General features: G+C 45.6%; 1 long non-coding RNA gene across 2 annotated transcripts in view; it reads left to right on the top strand.

Moving 5' to 3' along the window:
• Positions 1 to 19,941, top strand: part of LOC119651730 — a 123,701-nt gene that overhangs the window by 7,847 nt on the left and 95,913 nt on the right. For both annotated transcript variants that reach the window (XR_005249484.1, XR_005249485.1), the window contains exon 2: positions 3,443 to 3,660. This is a non-coding gene — a long non-coding RNA (uncharacterized LOC119651730). The remainder of the gene's footprint in view (positions 1 to 3,442; positions 3,661 to 19,941) is intronic.

Genomic DNA, 19,941 nt, shown 5'->3' with positions numbered 1-19,941 from the left:
GGTATTACTTGGGTCGCCTGTGACACTATTTGGACGGCCGGATTCAGTTTTTGCTTGGGTGTTTCCTAGTGGCTCCTACCATGTTTCTAACAGATTGGCTCACGTTATGCTTGTCCTTGATAAACTTGGGCAACTCAACTATTTTTGGTCCAACTTTCACCGAGGTAGTTCCTCCAAGTCAGGTTTCTGTTCTCTGGGAGTCCTGACCGGATCATAATTTTTAAACACTCCGTCACCGTTAGCATTTGATGTGCTTTCCAGACTGTTTGCCGTCTTCGGCATTCGTGGAGATCGGTCAACCCCTTCATCTTTGTATAACTCCTGTAGCTCTCCTTCTTGGACAGATTTGGTGGGTGTCGAAATCGCCTTCTTACCCCAACGATTTCTTTCCAGCCCATCATTTTTCGCCTTCGTTGTTGATTTTCTTGGAAAGGCCTTGCTTCGCTTGAATACCTTTTTCTCCAAACCTAATTACTTGTAGCATTTGATGCCACGGTGATCAAGTTGTCCACCACCGAGGCACTGTGGTCGAAGGATATCGACAGCTGGAAGCTCGCTTGACTTTTCCCAAAAGCCGCCGGTGCTGGAGTTCTGAGCTCCGGCTATCTCTTCCATGTTAGTTTCATTTTCTGGGTATCCTTCTCATAGCCATTTCGGTCCACCCGCTAGAGATGAGCAAATACATGCTCATGCAAAGCTGGCAACTCCTCAAAGGTCTGTCTGTCTTTCTGTCACACGAACTTTTGTCAGAAACGGTTGTGCCGATTAACACCAAATTTGGTAGGAAGGCGGGAACTGTGAATACATCGTTCTATGTGGAACTTGAGCAGGGGTTTCTACACATGCAAAAGGGGGTGTGCAATTTTATAATAAACAGAGTAAACTCCAATTTCTTATTGTCTTCAGGAAGAAGAGAAAGCATTATCCTTATCCAGTGTTTAAAACTATTTAGAAAAGAGAAGAATGGAACTCGACTTCGAGTTCTGTAAAGGACACCTTGAAACTGTTTGCGTTATGAGTATTATAGGACGCAGGACGCCAGGTGATGGAGCAGGAGAAATCCCTCAGACCCGAGGAAAGTTTAAACAAGTCGGGAAACCGGAAGCTGGACGCTTCAGGTACGAAAAGTTTTGTGTATTTCTTAGTACGTAGCACGTAATATATCCATATATTATGTGAGAGTATCCACTTTCGGGTGATATTGACGTTCATAGTCTTCAATTTTCAAAGAAGCAACAAATTTGAGGTATTATAACTTTGTTAGTAATAGTGCGATTTCCACTAAACTTGGCAAGGTCATGCTCTATATTATAGCCTATATCACTGCACAATTTCATGGTACTAGGATGGACTTAAGGGGGGGGGGGTTCTAACCAATTACAAAAAATTGTAGTAATATACTATTATTAACTTTATTTAAACAGATATCGGCATGGGAGGTATTTCGGAGCCCAGGCATCCTATAGTGGCAGCCTCCCGATTTTTTTCAGATTTTTCGGTTTTGTAGTTTCTGAGAATGGCCCCCTTAAAGAAGTGGTCACTTTCAACCCCCCGCGCTCCCCACCCTTCCAACGAATGTCAAAACTAAGATCGGCTTTGAAAAGTACTAATCGAGACCTTTAATTTGATACCCCACATGACTATTTGATGAAAAAAAATTTGACACCCCCCTTTTGCATGTATGGGGACCCCCCCTTAAATTCGACGTAAAAGGATGTAATTCACTGTATGCGTGAGCGTTCACAGTTCCCACCTTTCTACCAAATCTGGTGTCAATCGCTATAGCCGTCTCCGAGAAAAATGTGTGTGACAGACAGACAGACAGTAAACCGATTTTAATAAGGTTTTGTGTTTACACAACACCTGTGCATAAATCCAGATAGAATCTACGCTGTTTTAGGAAGTGGAGGATTTGAAAGCGGAGGTGGGAGGGATAGTCCGCACGAGGGAAGCTCGGGTGAAGGTGGGGGGGGGGACGGGTGAATTTACGTTGTACATTTTTAAGGGCAGGACAATCATAGTTACAGGAAGGTGGCTAGCTCACGGAGAACTACTCGAGGGCATTTTTCACAAGAGAATTGGAGACAGGTAAGGAGGGTTGGACGGAGTCAAAATCAGAGGAGTAGCGAAATATAAAACCTGATAATTTTGTTGCTCAATTGGTGACTTCGAGGCAATGGGTGTCGAAGCGGAGTTTATTGTCGAATGTGGATCCGAGGTCTTGAGGGGCTTTTAGCTCGCTATGCGAGTAGGAGAAGGAAGTGGTTGAGGATTTAAGCGAGTACCACATGAGAGTGACAATTTCTGACGTGTTGTGTTAAACTGTTATTGGGACACCAATGAACTAGAGTGTCTAGGTTATATTGAGATAAGTCGTGTATCAAATGAAAGATCTCGATTAGTACTTTTCAATACTGGCGTCAGAGCTGAAAAGTGGTCACTCCTTTCACGGACAAATTCTCTGATCTTACCCAATCGAAAAGCCCGGAAAAAGTCACGAAGTTGATGGTTGTTATTGTTGGTTTTCCCGTTCGATTGGGGCACTCGGGACAAGACGTTTAGAGCTCCTCGTACACCGTCGAGCCGTGTTTTTTACATTCATTTTCAGGTTTTAGCTCGCGGTTAGTTTACTTCGTTTGGTTTGCGTGAATTCCCGTGTTTGTGTGGTTATTTTCAGGATGCGGTATGGACCTATGCACCCATATAGACATATAGACACGTGAATTTTGTAAAATGACCTGTCAAGGATCGAAGTCCTCCGAGGAACTCCCCCCCCCCCCCCAACCTCACATTTCCGAGCCTCACTAGAACGTGTCGACAGAGCGCTTAGAGCTTCAGTATTTGCGGAGCCAATTTTCTTTAGGTTTCGGGATAGCTTTCCCCCTAGCTCTTCGGCGGCCACTCACTCACTCACCTTTTTGACCATACCAATTTTCAGAGTTCATTACAATGATCATTTGGCTTTCCCACATCCAATAGAGTACTATCTAGATTATCATCGAAATTCTCTTTGCAAGAAGCGTGTGGACTCATAAAAATAAACTTGTAATGTTAAGTATGGACCGTCCCAAGAAAATAGTGCTAACTGTGTGGGGACCATCATTCCGACACTGTTCTTAGTCTCCAGACATATTAAACTGAATATGGCGACCCATCCCCACTCGTAGGGTCTGTCAAGTGCGCAAATATACTTGCATTAAAAAATAGTTAGAACCTTTCATCCCTAAAACGCCGACCTTCCGATTTCTGACTTCATTTAACTTTTATGGAATCAACCTCGGGTGCAAAACAGTTCAGAGTCTTAATTGAAGAGAGTCATACTGAGAATCTAGATTATACAAAAATTGTAGATAAGCAATGATTATATCTGACATTCAATAAAAGTTTTATTTAGCTTGAACACAAAACAAAAAATCCCTTCATGACATTTTTCCCTTGACAGGTAAATTTACCTATCCATCAACCATAAATCTAATCAAAAGGGATTTACCTTCGCACAGTAGCTGATTTGGACTGACAGCATTAAAGTGCTTATTACGTTTTCTAAACAAACATCCGAGTTATGTGGAGCACTATCAAACCCTGGGATCAAATCAAACTGAACTGAAAGGGAGAGAAAAACCCAACAATTCCAGGGGTCGAATTCGTATTTGAACCAAGGTATCAAGTAAATATTTTACCATTTCCATATTTACTTAGGAATTATGATAAGATTAATGTGAAGGGCTTCAATACTTTTTGATATACTTGCATTCAGTTTTGACAGCCCAAAGTGCTACTGGTATATCGTAGGATTGCCAGAGGGTGAGGTGTCTGATAAGGTTCCTAGCATGGCTTGGTGGTGGAAGCGAGAGAACAAAGTGCAGATGTCGGTCGTCGGTATTTGTTCAGAAATTGAATTGAAATGAAATTGAAATGTTAATCCTTTACGTCTTCGAGGTCTATGATTGATGTCTGAGAGGGGATTATGCAGTTGTTCTTTGGGTGATGTAACCCGAATGCTCGCGGGGCGCTTACATGGGTTTTAATAGGATCTACGATTGTTTACTGAACCTCCATTCTATGGTCCTCTTTTGGTGTTGGAGGAAGATTGCGCAAGAACAGATACAGATACAAATATCTGAATCAAAATTAGCCTAGGCAGTATGCATCTGAACCTACTCAGACCTGGTAGTCCCCATGAATATTGAAAGCATGCTTATGTGACAAAGTTATGCAAACAACGCCAGCCAATTCAAATTTCTTCCAGTTCGACCACCATTCCATCTACAATTTTTCAAAAAGATTTGCTTATTGAATATGCCAACAAAAAAAAGTTCCGTGAAGAATAGTCAATTACGCGAGGTCGCTAAAAATCTACTTAGCTCGCTTATTGCAAATAATATACAATTGAACATTTTTTAATCATGCTAATTGGCGAGAAGGACGTTTGGGTCATGTGTTGGCACTGCGGGCACACTTGTCTATTGGAACAATGACTTGTAACCAATCTTTTCCTCAAAAATGAAGCATTAACTCCAGTAGGTGCAGCGAATTTTAAGCTGACAAGAAATGCTGGTTTGAAAAAGGTCATGATCATGTTTGGGTCCGCAGTCAGTACCTTCAACAAACAGTGATTATTGACTGCATAAACCTATCCATCATGGCATGTGGTCATATGGGAATCAATCAATTCTTGACATTCAAGTGCTTACATATGTGAACGAGTATCTGACATGGTATTTTAGGTTGCATATGAAAAACCAATTTCCGCAAATTAGTTTTCATTAAAGTTTTTGCTAAGACCTCGGGAAGTCAGTTTTTTCTAAGTATCTGCGCTCGTTAAGCGCCAGCGGATACTATCCATAGTTACGTGGGAACTGCTTGGAGGTTTTACCCATACCATTATCACCGTCTTAAAATTCTATGCACGTCAACTGTTCTTTGAATATTGTCCCCTTCTAAATTTCTGGTTCTGATTTTTTCATCCACTTAAGTGACGGAGAACATATTAGTGAAATGACTCGAATCAATCAAGAAAATCAAGCAATCTCAGCTCTTGTCAATTGAGTCAATTAATGGTAATAGGGTCGAATTGAAAAGAAAGTTGGGATTTTATTATCATAAGAGCAACAGTTTGTTCACTGAAAACAGAGCCTATTAGATGTTTAGACAATTCTTAAGGAGAAATTTAGATAAATTTCTCATAAGAGAATGTCAAAGATTGAAATAAGATGTTAGTATTTCTTGCCAGATTGAAATAGTTCTTTTAGGGATGAGGTGGAATTTATACAGTGTATGGAGTGCTCCCCTATTAAAACCAACACTACTTCTTCGTTCACACCCCCGTAGAACCATGGTGAATATTACTTTGTGAAAAAAGATCTAGCCTTCACTAGTGCGATCAGCTCCTGGAGCTACTCTTCCGTCACGGCTATTGTTGGGTATATCGCTTGCAACCACAGAATTTCCTGTTCAAAATAAATAGATTAAGGGCGTCATTCAATCTCCCCCCTTCATCGCGAACCCCGGAAAATAGAACACATCATATTTCGCGTCCTACGGTGTAGCAGCATATTCGGACTTGCCCAAAAAATTTTAGAAAGACACATCCATTTCAGCTCTGCCCTGTGAACGTCGTATGTGAGATTCATACCCCCTAAAAAACCACCCCCACCTCTCTCCTGTCCTTGCCCCACGGCACCACCATCTAGGCATGACTTCACGGGGCGGGCCTGCCTTCCGTAGGCCTTCATGTTTCCAACTCTGCAGGTGTCCGCTTCTTTGCTTCCTCCACAGCTCCATTCTGTCTTTAGGGTACAGCCTCTCCATTTCTCTGCACTCAACTTCCGCGTGCTTCTCTCAGGAGTTAGGTTTGTTTTAACAGGGCCTCGCTCAGGCTTCTTCCCTCCCCCCGGAATCTCGGGCACTCAAACAGCACATGCTCCGGGTCCTCTGGGATCCCACGACATCTATAACAGTCCGTAGAATCATCCACACAGATACGATGCAGATACGTTCGGAATTAACACCGTGTCCAGTGAGAAACTGCGTGAGGTGATAGTTCACCCACTTACGTTCGGCATCATCTTGGCAAGGGTCGTGTGGGCCTTTGCAGCTTTTTCACAGGCGTACGATATATGCCCTTTGAAACTCAGCCTGACATCGAGAGTCACGCCAAGGCATTTGATGGTCGGGTTTGAGATGTTAGTATGGCTTCCAACCCGCAGACTGATCGTGTTTCTTTTCCGGCGATTTGTAATGAGGATTGCCTCCATCTTTTCTTTCGCCAGGCTCAGCCCGGCCCCCTCAAGCCAGGACCTTACAGCCGTGCCCGACTCGGTGGCGTAAACCTCCACATCCTCCGGGAGTTTTGCAACGATCACTATGGCGAGGTCATCTGCAAAACCGGCCAACGTGGCCCTATCTGCTACAGGAAGCAAGAGCACCCCCGGTATACATCACGTTCCAGAGCAGAGGGCCCAACACCGAACCTTGTGGAACCCCCGCTGTAATAATGTATTCATTGGGTCCATCGACCTTTGCCGCTGCACCTTCTTCATAACCAACCTGCAGGCCGTGCCCCAGGGATTTATGTTGGCATCCACACACAGTCGTCTAAAGCAATCTCTTTTGCTCCTACGAATGGCCTCCGTTATTCTGCCACGCAAGGTCCCATAATCCCGTTCGCGCTTCTCGTGATCGGGTCCATGGATCGCTGGAACTGCCTTCTTGCTTGATGGCATGCCGATGTTAGCTCCGCGATTTTGCTATTCCACCATTAATTTGGCTGTTTGTTTGCAAACCCTCGCCCCCGGGGCATAGCAACGTCCCATGCATCGGTCACCCATTGTTTGATTCTCGATGCCATTTCGGTTGCCGTCCCATTCACGTCATCATGACCCGGCAGAGCTTCAGAGAACGTATCCTGCTCGAACGCCTTCGTCGTCCAGCCCGTTGCTTTCTGCGAGCATTCAACCCGCCACTTGGCCCACCAGCGGCTTTAATAAAGATCGTCTGGTGGTCGCTGTGGGTGTAATGTTCACTGACATGCCAGGTAGTTCCCCTTGCTAATGCGGTGCTTACGTACGTGAACTCGACGATAGAGCCCAGGCCTCTCCCTCTGAACGTAAATGAGTTCCCAACATTGGAAAGTACAACATCCAACTCGGCAAATGCCTCGAGCAGTATACGTCCCCCCAAGCATTGAAGTTATCTGCTATGATTTTCGAGGTATGACTCCTTGCGTCCAGCACCAAATGGTGCAACATCTCCTCGTACTGCGCAAGTGTTGCGCTAGGAGGAGCGTAACAGTTGTTGACATGAATCATCGCTCATCATTGTTCTCACGAAACCAGCTTCCGGACATTGCATAACTTCCTGAATAGCCTGTCCACCGCATGCCCATATCGCTGCTTTACGGGTCTGGTCCCTGGTCCAGATACCACCACCGTAGTTGCAATAGGGTTTACAGATAATGGCAACGTCAATTTCCTTCTCTCGGATGGTCTGTGAAAGGAGGTCTTGCGCCGCCTCACAATTGTTGAGATTGATTTGAATCAATCTCATTTTGACCTAGTATTTAGCGCTCTCCTGAACACTGGACATCTGTTACTACTTTGCACTCTAGAGTTACCTCCTGCTGCTTGCCCTTACTTCATCCTGCTGGCCACGGGATTTTTCCACCTAACTGTTTTATCGTTCGACTTTTTTAGCTCCAGCATGAGGTCTCCCTTCTACGACCGCCTAATTCGGTTGACGCTATTTCCTAGATCCCTAAACTCTGGGTCCGACTTACCTTGCTTGAGAATATCAGCATAAGTTGCTTTCCCCTTTTTGGAAATCACTATCACTTCCAGCCATATGCTCCTCCTCTCTTTCCTCCGCTTGAAGACAACCTTGCTCCATGCCTCCGTGCCTCCGTGCCTCGCACTTCATGCTCTGCCTCACTTGCAGATATCACAACTACCGCATTTCCTTTGACATTTTACACTTCAACTCCCTCCCCCAGTTTTTCCCAAGTTGAACAGGTTCAGTCAATGGATCCTAAATGCTCGGCTTTCAATCATCCGTCCTTTGAGAAAGTTAGCTACTTTGAACGTTTGCTCACCCAGCTGCTTTCCCTTTTACAAATTTTCAATTCTCAATCACACAATATAGATCTTCAAACTGCCTTTCACGCAATAACTTAAAACGAGAACTCGGTCCCTCATTCAGTTACCTCGCATTCACCTGCAAACTATGCTTACCAGAGGAACCTATTCACTGCCTCTTGCATCAATAACTGTCTTCTCAACATCTCTATGGCCAAGGACAATGGCTTTTATGCACAAGCCGTCCCTTTTGACATAAAGAATGCCTATGAAAGGGTTGACCTTTCCATCCTAGAAAATATCCTTATTGACTTTCAAATTCCTACTGATTCGGCTGTCTGGATCATCTCCTACGTGAAAGATAATTATCTTTCACGTAGGAGGCTAATCGTTGATGATTCCTAAGGTTACGCCCTCAGTCCAGTTCTTTTCAACATTTACACTTACTCTCTTCACTCCAAAACGGCTAACGACATCAAAATATTTCAATGCAAGGTCAAAAAGGCCGCTGGTGCTTTCAGATTGGCGTTGAGCTGCTCATGAGGTCTTTCACCAAAGCAGAGTCTAAGGATCTATGGAAGCGTCATTAGACCCTTCATTGACTACGCAACGACCTCCACTTTGCTTGCCCCTAAATACATTGATTCAAAGCTCAAATCTTGTTTGGATTGTACAGAACTACCACCATCCATGTGGATTTTGCCTTGGCGGGTGAACCGCCGCCTCAGGAGAGAAAGCTGCTGTTGGCCACTAAGGCACTTGTTAGTCTCAATACCAAATGCCTAAACACTTTGCTAAGGGTGCAGGAAAATCCGGATGCTAAAAATGGGCTCTCAAAAGTCTACAGAAACTTTCAAACCTTTTTTGATGAGCTGAAGGCGAATGTTCCACCCAACCCTTTTCCGAAGCTACTCTTTCAAACCAATTACGACATTGACATTGAGGCTTTACCCTTTTTGCAACTGGCGCTGCCCACCCTGCAAACCTCATGCGAGTGCACCTCCCTGAACCTGAACCTTAACAGTTGCTTCATCCTCAACAATGTCTTCACCATCGAAGCGGAACTATTTGCCATTCTTCAAACCATTTTTTTAACACATTAAAGAGAGGTTACCAAACTTGCCATAATCACCGATGCTCTCCAAGCCTGCGCCCTTCTTGCCTCCAAAACCCCGGTGCACTTCCTAGTCCAAAACATTCACCAAGCCCCATGGAGCTCTTTGAGCAAGGAACTCTTCTGTGGTACCCTGCACACTGCGGGGCACCCTCAATGAAATCGCTCATCGACTCGCCACCAATCCAAATGCTCACAGCATCACTCTGAATTTTCTCTATTTACCTGCACCTTACCTTACCTTACCTTACCTTCTAACTGCAGTCAAGAATTTTTTTGCTGGAAAACTGGAACAGTCTTTTCCAGGTAATCTCCCGGTCCAAAGGAAGATTCTTTGCTGGCTTATTTCCCACTCTACCAGTCTTGGCTAGTGAGCTCTCCAACTTCCCTTCGGGAACTGAAGAGAATACTCTAAATCGGCTTGGTCACACGTACAGCAAACCTTTCTTAAGGCTTATGAAAATCATAGAATTAGATTTCTGTGATGATTGTAGGGTTGCTAAATCCAGTGAGCATTTAATCTTTCAACCTGGCGCTTCCTCAGACTTGAGTGTCAACCAGTACTGAACACACTGTACACTACGCATCGCAAGGAGTCGTCCTTCGTTTTTCGAGCCCAACCACCAGTCCATTTAGGGTCTTTTCAGATCTGGGGAACAATTCAAAACAACACACAAACACACCCATCTCTCAATGCATGGCATCAGCGTATCCAATAGTCTTTTTTGGAGTTATCCCGCTATTGCTGAGTGCGATGTCGATGTCTTCCTCTAGGAGGAAGACACGCAGATTAGCTGAGGGGCACTTCGAGTGCTGCAGATTTGCCTGCTTGCATGGGGAGTTCGTCAGTCCCCGTCGGATCGTCGATCCTCATCTCCTCCAACAACTCGTTGACGTAGTCGTTTGGATCCAGGTCGTCGTCCGCATTTGATAGTCAACCTTCGCCAGTGCCTCGACCCTGCTCGTCTGGGGTTCCTCCTCCTTCATAACAATCCAGTAGTCCTTGGGAATTCTGGGCTTTTAAAGGCGCAGGGATTGGACGAGCTTATCCTTATCCATGCGGATCTTCGGCAACCAGATGCAAGCGACCGGTATCCTGGAAATCTCATCGTACGGAATGACATTGAGCTTTACGCCCTCTCTGGCGTTGCTGATCTTAGCGATGCACGAACCGAAAAATCCTCTAGAGAATAGGTCCTCGCAAGCTATAGCGTGAAACTCATGGACCACCTGAGAGGAATCAAAGCAGAGGATGAATCCTCGCCTTCGGTGTCGAGAAAGTGGTAAATGACCATCTCCGAGAGACAGGCCTCAACACTGGTCCACAAATCTGGCGCTAGTTTGCTGCTAGCGGAAGTACCATCCGCCAGCGCCACATGTAAGTGGCTCCTGGCCACGTCGCTGAAGGGTTTCGCAGTTCGTGGCTCGCCGGCGTCTGAGCTGCTGCCCACTCTGCTCCGCTTGTGATCTTGTTCGACCTTGAGGTCGATTGCGTTTCAGAGCGATGGGCTTCGCTTTCTACTCGTCTGCCAGGCGTTTGCTGTTGTATTCCTCAACAATCGCTTGGAATTTAGTGAGATCTTTTTAATTCCGCTCGTCGACAGTACCGGCCTGCTTATTCTTAGCAATATTGCTGAGCCTTCTGGTATTGGCTCTTAGTCGGGTTTCACTTTTGAGGAATCCACCGACGTCGAGGGTTTCGCGTTAGGAGTACTATATCTGGTACTCCCTACACCCAATTTGATGGTAGTGGATTCCAGGCTGGAAACCACTAGTCCGTCTGCCGCCTTCTTTCGGGAGGTCCCTGCGATTGGTTTCAGCGCAGCGGTGCTACGGCTGGCACCGGGTGTACTGCTCTCGACGGCTGGATGCCAGCAGCTCGTCCTCCGATAATGCGCCTGACATCACCCCCTCTTCTTCTATCGTTGGTTTTTTTTTTGTTTTAAAATTGAGTTCATGTCTTGGTCCCACAATCAGTACCAGAAGAATGTACACCCTGGCTAGCCCCGCCATCAGGGTAAGGGCCTTTTTTGGAACTGAAGATACCCAAGGCATTCAGGGTTCAATAGATCAAGCTCCCCATTGGCTATGCAGCCTTCGGCGTACCTTGGCTTGAGGTCCTATTAGCACCTTCTCCTGTTCAGGGAGGACGATTCCGGGCTGTTGCTTCGGCCCACCCCTTGCCAAATCTACTTGCCCCTAACACATGACCAGCAGACAAGCAGACCCGCGCCACTTGAAGCTGGAGCATAATAAGACCAGGCCGCCATATCATTTTTTACAACTGAAGATACGAAAGAATAGCTCCATTTCAGCACCAACTGTAAGATGCATCCAACCCAATCAACCCTTTGCATTAACCACGACACATACCTTCATTAATAATTTCCCTCAGCGAAAGTTCACTTAATCGCTCGATTGTTTCGATTGTATCTTATTACACATTATTAAGATATCTTAAATGTTATGCATCAATGAAGCCATCAATTTATTGAGCCCCGGAGAAAGAAAAGGAAGCCCTGTCTATCCGGTCCGGACCGAGTACCAGCACTCTATAGTATCGACTGAAATATCATCTCGTTTTCCTGCTTGTGCCCTCAACCACATCCACAAACTATGCTTGCTGAAATGGAGACAGAAAACGAGGAAAAATTTATTAAAGTCATAGATCTCAATCAAAAGGCCATTTCGTAACGAATGTTCTGTTTTATTGATGTAATGCGTCAAAATCTCTGGCGTTTGATTCAATTTACTTCGTGAATGGCCTGTCGCCTTTTATAAATAATTCAGATGCAGAGATAAAAGGCGGAGGAAGACATGGAACGTCGTGACTAGTGAGGATGAAATTGTAATGCATATTTATTAGCGTGTTTGGATCGGTTTGGAAGGGGATGAGGGCGGTAATGAATATTGTTGGGGATTTTGCATTTGAAAGTTTAATTTCGACATCCTTACATGGGGGCGGAGTATTATTCTGATTTCCGTCTAGCTGAGCCCCAAGGGCAATATCTGATTTGTGCACGGAACTCTTGACTATCTTTGAAGACTCCATTTTATCGGGGTTGGTTGAGTAACCAGGCAAGGACTCTCGTTTCATCCCAATCCAATCTCGGAGATGGAAGCACCATTAAACCCAATTTCCTGGTCCGTTTGTTATCCAGAAAAAACGGAACCTACTCAAGAACACATAATGTACCAAAGCCCACAATTCTCCCCTCCCCAATCCGGGATAACTTGGAAATTTGATACCACCGCAAGCAGGAGACACTCAGTCCTTGTCATCATCATCATCATCGTTGTTGTCGTCATCGTTGGTTGTTGCGTTATTTTCAGATAAATGTCCACCGCATCATTTGTAACTGCATTCAGTTTACCAACGACAGGACCACAACAACACAAATCTTTTGATATAAAGGCCAAAGTAGTCGATGTGTAATTGCTTCATTTATTACGGACAGGCTCTTTGAAGTTCCTGATCTTCCGGAGGGAATGGCATCGACACGAAGCAAGACCTCGCTGGCCTGCCTCGATGTTAGACAGAATTGAATTTATCGTAGGCATGTTAGCTGCAGGCATGAAAAATCCGATTGGGGCTGAACTCAGGAAGTTCAGATACATGGTGAACAAGATATATTGGAGTACTTTGTCCGTAGATAGTTAGCCGACTGTTTTGGATGACATGCATTATAGCTTGTCTTGTCTCGTTGTAGTTACACCAAAGGTGTAGTCATAGCTGCTCCTTTTTCGTCTATTCCACTTACAACGAGTTTGCTGTAAGATTGTTTCCTGAAGACTGCCCTTCACCTACTGTTCCTTGCCATTCTCGTGTCCAATTGTCTGTCTCGGGCTCCATCGTTACTGACTTTATTTATTTATTGAACATGCTCTCGACAGGCTTGACTGGTTTATGGATGACCATCAATATATCAAGCACGTGAACGACGTTGTAGTGCTTAGGACTTTTGGATGAATGCTTCGGAAAGATAGATTTTGTGATGTAAGACAGTTGAGTATTAGAAATGGTTGAGGAAAGGAAGAAAGTGGGAAGGAAATGAGAGAGTTGATTTGGACAATAAATTAACTGGAGGTGATTTACACCACATTGATTAGTTGATGTGTGATGACACTGAAGAAAAATGGGTAGAGAAGAATGAAAAGGGCAACGAAGCTAACTCGGCTATATAGAAGATTGGTGGGGGGAATCTTCCGGAACTTCTTTATCTTATGATTTTCAATTTTGAAACTGAATGGACTATCTGTCGAATTCCCAGCCATTCCTTATTCTCAAAATGGGATCTGTTTCTCTACCTATTCTTGAGTCACTTACTTCACGACATGGAAGCCAACCTAATCCAACAATTTTAGCTCCGGTTTTGTAGGTGTCCCCCGGCAATATTTGATGGCAAATGGGGTTCTTGAGTTGGTTCAGCGCCAGCCCTTGATATGGTTGTCTTCGGTCCGAATCTTGGTGGTCATGACTGTTTGGTTTCGAATTTGTGCTTGTCCCGGTACCGCAGGCTTATCACTTGCACAGGATGTAATTTTTTTTTTAGGTGAAGGGGAAAATCTTAAAAAGATACTGCTGCGGTAGGTTGTAGCTATGTGTGAGATACTCACCCACTAAAACCACCCCCACTTCTCCGCCCATATCCCCGCGGGAAGTATTACTTTGCGAGGAGGGCTCTGGTTTACATCAGCGCAACTAAGTCATTCATCCGTCCCGCTTTCCGGACTCGTTCCAATTCCTGCAGCTTTTCCTGCTGCGGACCTCAGCATCTCCTCCACGAAATTATGGAGTCCGATAACTGCGTTAAACCTCCCCCTTTCATTCGCAAATTTTGGACAATGGAACATAACATGCTCCGGTTTCTCGGGGTGTAGCGGTGCATTCGGGACAACCTGAGGACTCATCCAATCCGAAGCGATGCAAATACTTCCCGTAAAGAACTGCGTTAGGTGGTAGTTCAATTCTCTCATCTCTCAATATACGAGATCAGTGTAAAGGTCCGGCGGCCTTTTTGTAGAATTATTCCACCATTTCTACCATCTCCTGCACAGCCCCTTCTTAGTGTCCTTTCGGAAGCTCGCAGTCACTTCGGCCGGATTCGCCCTCGTTCTTCCATAGAGACAGTGCACCTCATTCGCCAGAAGACGCAAGGGAATCATCCCCGCGATGACACAAACTGCCTCACCTGATATCTTCTTATATGCACACCCTCAGCACGATTGGCTGGTATCCCGAACTTACCCTTCCCTGGTTCAATATGTTATCCAGTGCGCACACCCATACTGGATTTCACCACCCTTACGATAAGCAGCCGGCGACTAGATGTTGACCCTCGAATATAAGGCATCATCCTTGCTAGAGATGGACCAGCCTTTGCGGCCTATTCGCGAGCATGTATCTAATGAAGCGGCCTCGCGATTACCAACGCGGATTTTGACAGTGTTGTTTTCCCTGCGGTTGGTAATAAAGACACCCTCCGTCTTATCTTCCGCCAGATCAAATTTCACCATTTGGAGCCACGCTTTGATAGCATGAATGAGTTCACTTCCATACAGTTCCACACCCTGTGGGTGTTTTGCAACTACTACCACCACCAGGGCTTCTGCAAAACCAAACAATGTTTCCACTTTTGGCACGCAGACGCCGATCACTCCATCATACATTATGTTCTACAGCAAGGGCCCCAGCGTGGAGCCTTGGGGTGCACTTGCTGTCATAACATATTTCTTCAGCCCGTCGTCCATCTCGTACCAAAGAAGTCTCTCCAAGAAATAATTGCCGATTCCCGCGTTGAAATCGCCGACAATTATTTTGCTTCTTCTTCCCTCTTTTGGGTTTGGGTTGGGTTCATAATCGAAGAACTACTCGAAACTTTCTCTGGCGCAACCTACTTCGGTGAAAAGGCCCTTTTCTTCTTGGACATCCCTACTCTGTTCGCCCGCGTTCTCACCTAACTTATGTTGAGGAGGCGTCAACTGGGTCTCCCGCATGACTTTGCCACATGACGCTTGGACGTCTTCCTTTTTCCCTGCCTTAATATAGGACAGCTTAATGCCACGTATTTGAGCCCTGATATTTTAGTGAATATTCCGCCTCTCCTTAATGAACTCACAGAGCTGATGTACGCATTCCCCCTTGAAATAAGCGCTATTGTATAATAATTTGCTGCCTTCCACGATCGTCCTTTACAGCATCGATATCTAGTTCCATTCCGAGTCCCATGTGCATGCCCATAACGCATCGACCAGGCGTTCCCTCATCCGCACGAAGGGACGCGGTTGATGGGCGATTTGGCAACTCCACACAGGTCACAGGATGTGATGATAGTGAAATTGAACCAGAGTCTCGCGGCTGGGGCAAATAAAAAATAAATCTTACAGGACTGTGTCAATACCTACACTCTACAAAGCAGGGAGCAGTTATGTTCCTGTGGATTTACATCAGTAGCTATCTCGCGAACCTTATCCCACGGTCTTCTTAAGACACCAATTGATTTTGTGACAGCAAGCAAAGCCCCGCTGAGACAAACACAACGGTACGAGTTTGTACTGAGTGCATGCCTCAGTATTCATATTGGCGGATGCAAGACCTACCTAAATCTCTACCGAACTATGGAGTATGACACTCGTATTGAAACGCACCACCACGTTAAACCCCGAAGGTGTCTACTCGCATGAACGTAACCACAACCCTATGAAGCTCCCACTAGGCAACCAACCATAACAACCAAGTTGAACGTGCATGAAACAGAAATTCCCCTAAAACATGTGAAGTCAGAGGCTATCCCGGTTCCCATGGTATCAATGCATCCCTGGTAAGGTTTCGTGACGACCCTAATTAGGTCTTTGAAGCATTCACCTGCTGTATCACGGCCAGCAAAGCAAAGTGGTACAGCGTCTCTCGGTGCAACCACTATGGAGGTTCTCCTCGGTCACATGGTTTTGGTTTGGCCGACAGAGTTGCTGCCCCCCCCCCCTCTTCCTCACCGCCGCCTCTGAACAATAATGGAGGGAGCAGAAAGTATCAATGGATTTGTAGCCCAACCAAGGACCAGATAAAGTACGATAAAGACGTATCTTAGGTAAACAATTTAAATTGACCGCGCAGTTCGCGAGGGACCAAAACAGAACAATCCTAGCAAACGAATATGCCAGCCGATCCGCCAGAGTCCATTCTCAAAAACTACCCAATGCACAACTCTGAGAAAAAATGATGCCTCTATATGATATGCCCCATTAATAGCCTATTATTATATTCTCTATGGGGGGGGGGGGGTGGGTCTATATAGAATTGCCACTTTTCTCAGTCACAGCTTTGGGTCGAGTGGAGTCAAGAGGCTCTCAAATCACCAACCCACGTATCTGGCTGTGTTTTTTGTAATTTGCCCCTTAGTTGCTTCCCACGGACTTGGGTATTTATCCCGATTTTAACTACAGAATTCACCTCAGCCAAAAGGTCGAAATATCTCTCGTTTTTACCAGGATTTGACAAATCTCTCGTCGATTGCTGATTCCCGAATTTAGGACGTTATCCCAGCATGCTGCCGGGGCTGATAGGAGGAAGGAGGGCAGTCATTCCTTCTGTGCCTCATGTAGGATACCCATTCTGAAGGCACGGATTCATTTTAATACGACCATCAGGGCCGCACTGTGACAAGCAACAACGGTCCCAGTTTATACTGAGCGCATGGTTCCGCATTCATACCGATAGAAGCAAGACCTACGCAAATCTCTACTCCACCAAGGAGCACGGCACTATATTTGAGGCTTAATGGTCTCTTGTCTGCTCGAACTTAACCAAAACCCCTATGAAACTCCCATTCCCGCCAATCGCTAGCAACCGAGCTGAGAACACTTATCCAACCAATTTTCCTGAGACATACTTATGAACTCAGAGGGTTATCCCGGTTCCCATGGTATCAGGTAACGAAGCCACTTCAGATGATTCCTCATGTAGACTCGGGTCTGATCGCCCTAACTAGACTTTGGAGCATTCGCCTGCTGCATCACGACCAATAAGTCAAAGTGAGGGCTGCATCTCCTGGTGCCACCACGTTTAAGTTTTCCTCGCCCACTTGATTTTGATTCAGCCGATAGGGTTGCCACCTCGTCTTCCTCCTCCTGCTGAGCCTGCACTGAGTACAAACAAGTACCGGTGTCCTGGTCAGGACGGGGTTCTGATTGTGGTCCACAAGCCGACCCGAAGAGGACGCTGGGATTATATCTACATGGCAGGTATTCCAATCAAACCTCCAGAACCTTTATGTAAAGAGCGACTGTTCCGCCAGTGAGGGTAGAATAAAAGCGGCGGCGGCTATTATCTATTTGTTTCTTGTTGTGGCTTAATCTTCGTGTCTTAATGTGTGACCCATCCACCGTCATTTTCACTCTCTGCTGATTAACACACTTAATATTCTGCTTATCCGTCAAACTGACAACTACAGGCCTATAACTGCTCTTTTTTTTCTCTTCGATGAGGTATTCCAAATACACTTCCTGATCACGTTGTTAAAACTATCTTTATAAAGAATCGAGAAGCAAAAGCAGCTTGCTCATTGTCGTCAAGCTTTTGAAGTGTCCTCTGATGCGTTTTAGGATAACTACGATTATTGCTATTGCGACGGCAACGGACACGGAAATATCTCTCCGATTGTCCCATTCAAGTCGACTCTGCCTCTTCACAATTTTAACGGTCATCCCCATCTTGCAATTTCTGAGAAAATTTCAGATTCACCGAGATTCACAAACGTGTGTAAGTAGCAATTCAGCGGAGGTTACAGGGGCTGAACGGAAAAGTCCCGCAGGGATACTGTCAAGGCCGTCGTTTTTGGCTGGTTTACAAATCCAGATTCCAGATAAGCACTTGTTGATACATAGATACTTATATTGACAATGTGGGATAGAATGGTGAGGCGAGGCCAACTTTCATTTGACTTGGAAGTAGAAATGGTAGAGGAGGCCGTCCACCAGGGTGTTAAAATGTGGTCTGACCCCAAAATTAGAGGAAGTCAGCACCAGGAACTTGCGGTTAGTGAGGCCATCAAGGAAACTCGCCCGTATCAAAAATATGAGCCTACTACCGGTAAAATTAAGTTAGCTTGAAATTGGGATACGAAGTTTCCGACAAGGGCATTCATAGATAGAGAAAGTGAAGGAAGGGACGGCACTCTGGCAAGTGTGAAATGCTTCGATATTATTCATGGTTCCTTACATTGACTTATAACGGCGTTTCATAATTTGCCCTTGTGGCTTATCCTTATCCGCAGTTGATGAACAAGTTCCAGCAAGGTTAAACTTTCGGCGTGAACCTTGGGAGCACCTACGGATTATTATCCAGAGCAGTTTTAGAGGATAGACGATTCCCTAGCCTACATAACGACGGAATCTATGAGCGATACCATGACCGTCAGGTTGTCGATAAAATCTGGCACAATATGTTATCCGTATGGATGAGGATGATCCAGCCCGGAAAGTCTAAAAGGGCAATATCTATTGTAGAAAAAAAAGACGAGGCAGACCCTGCCTGAGATGGAGCGATGGGGTAGGTCAGGACGCCAGACAGTTTTTAAGAATGTCGAATTGGTGGACCCCGATGCAAATCCCGGATGTCTGGACTTCCATATTAAGGCAGACCTAGACCGGATACCGGTTGTTGCGCCGATGATGATGATGATCGAGTGCCCTTTCCAGAGCCCCAAACTTTGGCTTCAGTTCGCCCCTCATACCAATTTTACCAATTTGGGCACCGGAGAGTTTCTTCTTAATTGCTTGTCCAAACTTTCTCCAGTCAATCCTCCTGGGGTCTCTGAAGGGTTTGAAGACCTCTGCGGCGAAATCTAGATTCAAAAATATTCAATTGTGATCTGAGAAGGATCTCTGGTCAGACACTCTCCAGTTCTCACCCTAAGAATTCCATTGCCGATTATTAGGGGGATATCATGGAGCTTCCCCCAACCGTCACAGTTCTCTGAGCTGGGGAAATAGAAGTTGGTGTGCTACCCCTCTTACACACCGATAGGTCACAAAGCGTATTCCTTGCATTGGCGTCGCTGCCTATTAATAGGTTGGCCTTCTTTGTTGCTATGGTGTTCGTCAGTTGTTGAAATTCTTCTGGCGGAACTGATCCGTCGTGAGCCATGTAAGCCGAGGAAATCTACACATTCTCTGCACCCGCCTATTCCAGCTTGACCACGACTAGGTCGCTGCAACTCAGGTCCGGAACACAGTAAAAGCGGGCGGACTCTTCCTCACGACATGCTCTAGTTCTGTCCTGATCAGCGTCTCCTGTGCTGTGGAATAAATTAAAATACTTGCTTTGGATGGTTCGGTCGCCTTCGACCCAGGGCTCCTGCATTAGAGCGATGGCGATATCTTCCTCTAGGAGGAAGACGAGTAGATTAGCCGAGGTTCATTTCGAGTGCTGCTGATTTATCTGCGTTACCCTCAGCATGATCTGCTTGCTTGGGGGGTTCGTCACTCCCCGTCAGACCGTCGATCGTCATCTCCTCCAACAGCTCGTTGGCGGGGTCGATTGCATCTAGGTCGTCGTCCGGTTTTGAGGGGCGGCCTTTGCGTTCCTGACTCCGCACCGTACTTTATAGTCCACCTTCTCCAGTGCCTCCAGGCACTCTTCGTTTATACGGAGTAGAAAAGGTTGGCTGTTTGTCTGGGGTTCCTCCTCCTTGATAGCAACCCAATATAACAATAGATAGTAAAGTAGCTTCATAAAATTTTTCCGTCAATTTTAAC

The sequence above is a fragment of the Hermetia illucens genome, chromosome 3 (assembly GCF_905115235.1).
Source record: "Hermetia illucens chromosome 3, iHerIll2.2.curated.20191125, whole genome shotgun sequence".
Classification (NCBI taxonomy): domain Eukaryota; kingdom Metazoa; phylum Arthropoda; class Insecta; order Diptera; family Stratiomyidae; genus Hermetia; species Hermetia illucens.
This window is presented reverse-complemented; position numbering and strand designations above follow the sequence as displayed.